The sequence below is a fragment of the Petaurus breviceps genome, unplaced genomic scaffold (assembly GCF_028583685.1).
Source record: "Petaurus breviceps papuanus isolate PSGF00001 unplaced genomic scaffold, PetGlider_PUasm1.0 37, whole genome shotgun sequence".
NCBI lineage: Eukaryota > Metazoa > Chordata > Mammalia > Diprotodontia > Petauridae > Petaurus > Petaurus breviceps.
The window spans coordinates 107933726-107941558 of record NW_027186296.1 but is presented as its reverse complement, the minus strand read 5'-3'; the positions used below and the strand labels follow the sequence as shown (position 1 = coordinate 107941558).

General features: G+C 39.3%; 1 protein-coding gene across 4 annotated transcripts in view; it reads right to left on the bottom strand.

Moving 5' to 3' along the window:
* Window positions 1–7833, bottom strand: part of CEP55 (centrosomal protein 55) — a 41259-nt gene that overhangs the window by 32449 nt on the left and 977 nt on the right. The window lies entirely within an intron of this gene.

Genomic DNA, 7833 nt, shown 5'->3' with positions numbered 1-7833 from the left:
GCACATTCAATATAGTTTCAAGTACAATGTTCTTCTGTGACCTCTTTCAGCAAGCACTCAAGAAATGATGGATACAGGTTCAAGTGAGAAAGAAATAAGATTGGGCACTGTATAGAAAAAATGACAATATGCATGGAATCCAAAAATAAAAAGAATCAAGTGGGCAAAAAACCTAGGAGTAATTAATGGGAGTAGTAAAGAGCCAGTGTGATATAAGGAAAAGACTACTGAATTTGGAGCCAGAGAACCCTGGTTCCAGTTCTGTCTCTGCCATTTACTATGTGACCTTAGGCAAGTCAATTACCCTTTATTAAGTGATCCTCATTTTCTTCATCTAACACTACTAACATTACCTACCACAAATGGGTGTGGCAAAGCTCAAATGAGATAATATCATTAAAGTAATTAACAGCTTGGTAAAAGAAGCACACACAAACAAAATACTGATGAAAATAACACCTTAAAAAAAAGAATTAGCCTAATGGTGAAAGAGGTACAAAAATTCACTGAAGAAAAGAACTTAAAGAACAGAATTGGCTAAATGGAAAAAGAGGTACAAAAGTTCACTGAAGAAAATAATTCCTTAAAAATTAGAACTGGGGGGGTGGGGGTGAGAAAATGGGGGCAGAGCCAAGATGGCAGAGTAAAAGCAGGAACTTGCTTAAGCTCCTACTCTAACCACCTCCAATACCTGTAAAAAAAAATGACTCTAAACAAATTACAGAGCTACAGAACCAACAGAGTGACAGAAAGAAACAAATCTCCCCATGAAGGCAGACAGGCAGGCCAACAGGAAGGGTCTATTGCAGCACACTGGAAGCCAAGCACAGTCCCAAGTGAGCCTCGAAGGCCCAGACTCATGACCCAGACTGGCCAGAGCAGACTTCAGGAGAGTGAATCACCAGCAGCTGTGGTAGTTTCCAGACTTCTCAACCCATAAATGCCAAAGAGAAAGTAAAAGGTCAGTAGGGAATTCTGTTATAACTGAGTGAGGGAAAAGCATGGTCCAGACCCTGCCCCTGGGGGAGAGGTAGTGGCAGCATGGCAGCTGTAGCTGTTGCCTCCAGAGCTCCTGGCCTGCAGATCATAGGGGGACCAAGCGACCATTCATAGGGTAATCACTCTTGCTTTGACCTGCCTGGATTTAGGTCACAGTCTTGGGTGGTGGTCCTGGGATGAGGAACAGTAGCATGCCACAGCTTGGGCTGGCTGTAGAGAGGGCACCCTCCTCATGACAACAGCTCTGACAAAACTGTGAAAACCCTAGCAATTTGGGACACAGCTCTCTCCACTCTGGAAGCAGAGTTATACCATGGAAAAGAACTCAAAAGTCAATTCATTGGCTGGAAAGATGAGCAAACAGAGGAAGTACAATCAGACCATAGAATTTTTTGGGGGGGACAAAGAGGATCAAAACATGGAACTAGAAGAAGACAACAAAGTCAAAACTCCTGCATCAAAAGCTTTTAAGAAAAATATGAATTGATTACAGGCCATGGAGGAGCTCAAGAAGGATTTTGAAAATCAAGTAAGAGAAATGGAGGAAAAATTGGGAATATAAATGAGAATAATGCAAGAAAATCATGAAAAGAAAGTCAACAGCCTGCCTGAAGAAAATAACACCTTAAAAATAGACTAACTCTGATGGCAAAAGAGGCCCAGAAAGCCAGTGAGGAGAAGAATGCCTTAAAAAGTCGAATTTGCCAGAAGGAAAAGGAATTTCAAAAATTCACTGAAGAGAATAATTCCTTCAAAATTAGATTGGAGCAACTGGAAGCTAATGACTTTATGAGAAATCAAGATACTATAAAACAGATACAAACAAATGAAAAAAATAGAAGGCAATGTGAAATATCTCATTGGAAAAACCACTGACCTGGAAAATAGATCCAGGAGAGAGAATTTAAAAATTATTGGACTACCTGAAAGCCATGATCAAAAAAGGTGTCTAGAAATCATCCTTCAAGAAATTCTCAAAGAAAATTGCCCTGATAGTCTAGAACCAGAAAGCAAGAAAGAAATTGAAAGAATTCACCGATCACCTCTTGAAAAAGACCCCAAAAAGAAAACTCCTAGGAATATTATAGCCAAATTTCAGAGTTCCCAGATCAAGGAAAAAATATTACAAGCAGCCAGGAAGAAATAATTTGAATACTGTGGAAACACAATCAGGATAACACAAGATCTAGGGATTGAAGGGTTTGGAATATGATATTCTAGAGGTCAAAGGAGCTAGGATTAAAACCAAGAATCACCTACCCAGCAAAACTGAGCATAATACTTCAGGGAAAAATATGGTTACTCAACGAAATAGAGGACTTTCAAGTATTCTTGTCGAAAAAAAAACCAGAGCTGAACAGAAAATTTGACTTTCAAATACAAGAAGCATGAGAAAGTAAACAGGAAAAAGAAATCATAAGGAACTTACTAAAGTTGAACTATTTACATTCCTACGTGGAAGAACAATAATTATAACTCATGAGACTTTTTCTCAGTATGAGGATAGTTGAAGGGAATATATATGTAGTGTATATAAATATATATGAGTGTGTATATACGTATGTACATGTATACATAGAAGGCAAAAGGATCAGCTCAATGTGAAGGGATGATATCTAAAAAATAAAATTAAGAGGTGAGAGAGGAATATATTGGGAGAAGGAGAAAAGAAGAGATAGAATAGGGTAAATTATCTCATATAAAATAGGCAAGAGAAAACTGCTACAATAGAGGGGAAGAGAAGGAAGTTCGTGAAAGGGAATGGGTCAATCTTACTCTCACTGAATTTAGCTTAAGGAGGGAATAACATAAATGCTCAATTTGGTATCTTACCTTACAGGAAAGTAGGGGGAAAGGGGGTAAGAGGGGGGATGAGAGAATGGAGGGCATACTAGGGGAAGGGTAGTTAGAAGCAAACACTTTTGAAAAGGGACAGGGTCAAAGTAGAAAATAGAATAAATGGGGGGTGGGATAGGATGGAGGGAAATGTAGTTAGTCTTTCACAATATAACTACTATGGAAACATTTTGAGTAACTACACATGTACAACCTATATTGAATTGCATGTCCTCCCAAGTGGGGGTAGGTGAGGAGTGATGAAAGAATCTGGAAATCAAAGTTTTAAAAACAAATGTTAAAAAATTCTTTTTTACATGCAATAAGATATATAAGCACTGGGGTATAGAAATCCATCTTGCCCTACTAGAAAGTTGGAGGGGGGAATGGGGAAGGATATAAGAAAGAACAGATTGGGGAAAGGGGTATTCAGTCAGCTTGCTATCTTGGGGTGGGGGTAGGGGAGAAAATTTGTAGCTCAAAATCTTGTGGAAATGAATGTTGAAAACTAAAAATACATAAATAAATTTTAAAAAATTAGACCTGGGCAAGCGGAAGCTAATGACTCAATGAGATCTTAAGAAACAATAAAACAAAATCAAAAGAATAAAAAAATAGGAAAAATGTGCAATATTTCATCAGAAAAAACAATTGACCTGGAAAATATATTGAGAGATATTTTGAGAATTATTGGACTATCTGAAAGCTATTATCAAAGAAAGAGCACAGATATCTTGTTTCAAGAACTTATCAAGGAAAACTGCCCCCAAATCTTAGGTCCAGATGGTAAAAAATTGCAAAAAATCAACCTATTACCTCCTGAAAACTCTCAGGAATATTACAGTCAAATTCCTGAGCTCCCAGTTCAAAGAAAAAGTACTTCAAGCAGCCAGAAAGAAACAAGTCAAATACTGTGGAGCCACAGTCAGGATAACACAAGATTTAGAGACTTCCACATTAAAGGAGTAGAGGGAAGGCAAAGAAGCTAGAATTACAATCAAGAATAATCTATTCTGCAAAACTGAGTATCATCCTTCAGGGGGAAAAAATGGATATTTAATGAAATAGAGGATTTTCAGAATACCTGATGAAAAGATGAGACCTGAATAGAAAATGTGACATTGAAACACAAGAGAAGCATAAAAAAGGCAAACATGAAATAGTAATCATAAGGGTCTCAATAAAGTTGAACTGTTCACATTCCTATATGGGAAGATGATATATTTAACTCTTAAGAATGTTATTATTATTATTATGGCAGTTAAAAGGAGTTTACAGAGAACATGGATATGAGTTGATTATGTTGGAATTATCTCCAAAAAAGTGAAGGGGTGAGAAAAAGGGATGCACTAAGAGAAAGGGGAAGGGAAAAGTAGAATGGGGAAAATTTTCTCACATAAAAAAGGTATGCAAAGAAGAGCTTTTACTGTGGAGGGAAAAACAGGGCAGAGGGATATCAGGAAATGATTGAATCTTACTCTCATAGGAATTGATTCAAAGACAGGAATGATACATATACATACACACATATATACACGCTGTTGTATATGGAAATGTAAATCACCCAATAGGGAAATAGGAGGGGAAGGGAATAAAAGAAAGGTGTGGATGATAGAAGGGAGAACTGATTAATGGAGGCAGTAGTTAGAAGCAAAATAGGCTTTTGAGGAGGGACAGGATAAAAAGAGAGAAAAGAAGAAAGAGAAGAAAATGGGATGGAAGGAAAAACACAGTTAGTAATTGTAACTGTGAATGTGAATGCAACGAGCTTTCCCATAAAATGGAGGCAGACAGCAGAATGGATTAGAAACCAGAATCCAAATATGTTGTTTACAAGAGACACCCCTGAAGCAAAAAGACACACAGAGTTAAAATAAAGGGTTGGAGCAGCATCTAATATGCTTCAACTAAACTAAAAAAAGGCAGGAGTACTAATCATGATCCCAGACAAAGCAAAAACAAAAACAAAACCACATCTAATTAAAAGGGATAATCAGGGAAACTACATTTTGTTAAAAGGTACCACAAACAATAAAGGAATATCAACAATTTTTACAGCAAATTTCTCTGATAAAGTGCTCATTTCTTAAATATATACTGAGTATATAACTAAATCAAATTTATGAAAACAAAAGCCATTCCCCAACTGATAAATGGTTAAAGAATAAGGTTGCAGAAGAAGAAATCAAAGCTATCTATAGTCAGGGGACGGAGTCAAGATGGCGGAATAGAAACAGGACCTCCGAGCAGCTCCAGCTCCCACCTTCCCCAATCCATGTAAAGGGGACTCTGAACAAACTTTGGAGCTACAGAACCCACAAAATGACACAGAGAAGCTAACCTCCCACTGAGGACAGCCCGGCAGGAATTGGCCAGTACAGTGCTCTGGGAGCCGAGCCCAGCTACACGCGAGCGGGGTTTTAGCCCCAGGGTGGGCCTGACTAACCACGAGCTGGAGGGACTCCAGATTACCAGTGGCTGTGGCTGTTTCCAGAATTATCAACCCATAGATTATAAGGACACACTGAGAGGTCAGTGCAGTGTGGACTTTGGGACCCAGTAGTTGGGAGTGAGTTGGCTTTTGCCCCTGGGGCGAGAAGCTACTGAGGGCTGCAGTGCAGCCATGTGGCAGTTTCAGCTCCTGGCCTGCAGGGTGTAGGGGGACCAAGCACCAGTCTGAGAGATAATCGCTCTTGCTTTAACCTTCTTGGATCTGGACTGTGGTCTAGGGTAGAGGTCCTGGGGTGTGTGTCCAGCTTGTCAGAGTGTGTGGAGGCTTCAGCAAGGGCACCCAACTAATACCTCCAGCAGCAAAACCCCAGCATTTGGTACAAAGCTCCCCTGTATGGTAGCAGAGTCCTACTGTGGCAAAAAGCCCAAAAGTCAAGTAATTGAGTGGCAACATTACCAGGCAAAGGAAGCAAAGCAAACAGAAGAACCCAACGTTAGACTCCTCTTTTGGGGACAAAAAGGATCAACACATGGAACAGGAGGAAGACAGTGAAGTCAGAACTCCTGCACCAAAAGCTTCCAAGGAAAATACGAGCTGGTTACAGGCCATAGAGGACCTTAAGAAGCAGATAAGAGAAGTGGAGGAAAAACTGAGAAGAGAAATGAGAACAATGCAAGAAAATTGTGAAATGAGAGTCAACAGCCTGACTGAGGAAAATAACTCCTTAAAAAACAGACTAAGTCAAATGGCAAAAGAGGCTCAAAAAGGCAATGAGGAGAAGAATGCCTTAAAAAGCTGAATTTGCCAGATGGAAAAAGAATCTCAAAAGCTCACTGAGGAGAATCATTGCTTAAGTAGTGAGTACTATAACTTTTTGCCTTAACTAACTTCTGTAACTTCCTAGGCTCTTTCACACTTAACTTTTATTTGCTTGGAATTATCACAGCATACTAAGATGATACAATAAGAGGAATAAAGACAGGAATTGGATCTATGATTACATTGGTACTGGGAACTCTATGGTGAGGAACTTTCCTCCACCAATGCAGGTTAATACCTTTTATGAAACCTATAGTCTCAGAAAGTTACTTACATTCACTAAGAGGCTAAATGACTTGCTCAAATCCACAGTCAGCATAAGAGGCAGCATGGTACAGTAATTAGCAAGCTTCAAAGCTTGGAGGACTTGGGTTCAAAATCTACCTCTGACATATATTGACTGTGGAATAGTAAGAGGTGCTTAAAAATAAAAAATAAACACAACAAAAAACCACAACTAACTCTGTGTATTAAGGGTTGGTAACAAGAAATAATAAAAACAAAAGCCAATAGAGCTGGAAATATATCCCCAATGAATTGAAATTAATCAATTAGCAGGCATTTAAACACCTACTATGTTATGTAACAGGCACTAAGTGGCTGTGGATATAATGAGAAACATTCAATAGTCCCTGCCCTCAAAGAGCTTATGTTTAAACATAATGTACATGAATAAATGTAAGGTAATGGAGGGTGCAGAGGGTAGCATTAGCAGATACAGGTAGTGTGGGAAGATCAGGAAAGGCCTCATGTAAGAGGTGGTGTTTTTCAGTCTATAAACATTTATTACGCACCTACCATGTGCCAGGCATTGTGTACTGGAAATACAAAGAAAGGTAAAAATACCATCCCATTCCTCAAGGAGTTACAGTTCTAATGAGGTAGACAATACACAAATCATTATGTACATACAAGATGAACATAGTGTAAATGGAAAGTAATTTTTGGGGAAAGCGAGTATATGGGGATGGTGGAAGGGACATGACCAGGAAAGACATATAGAAGGTAGGATCTGAGCTGAGTCCTGAAGGAAGCCAGGGAGGCTAGAAATCAGAAGTGAGGAAGGAAAGCATTCCCTGTAGAGGAGAAAGTTAGTGAAAGGCAAGGAATTGGAAGATGGATCTAAATGTGGTAGGAACAGAAAAAAGGCCAATGTCACTGGATTCTGGAGTATATGGAGGGAAATAAAAGGTAAGATGACTGGAAAGGTAGAAAGGGGTCAGGTTGTGAAGGGCATTAACAGCCAGAGAGTGCATAAGGGTAGTAATGAATAATAAGGCTGGAAAGGAAGACTTGAGTCACCTTGTAACGGGCTTTCAATGCCAAAGAGGAATTTGTATTAAATCCTAGAAGTAAAGGCTGTTAGAATAAACTGAGTAGGACAACCAGATGGTCAGATCTATGCTTCAGGGATATTACTTTGGCAGCTGCTTGCAAAGATGGATTGGAGATGGAAAAGATACCTACAGTGGGCTCTCCAGCTGTCTGGCTTTCAAGGTAGGCTCTCCAGGACTGGACGCCACACTACCCATTACCTGTCCAAATTCATTTCACAATAAAACCCAAATCCAGGACTCCAGTCTCATCCTGCTAATTTTCTTATTGCCCCCTCTCCAAACATACAATATTCATTTCCTCTCTTCCTCATACTGTTCTCTTTCCTCTTGTTATTAAAACCCACCATCCTTTAAGGTCAAATTTAAGGCCAGAGTCCCTGAAGCCTTCCC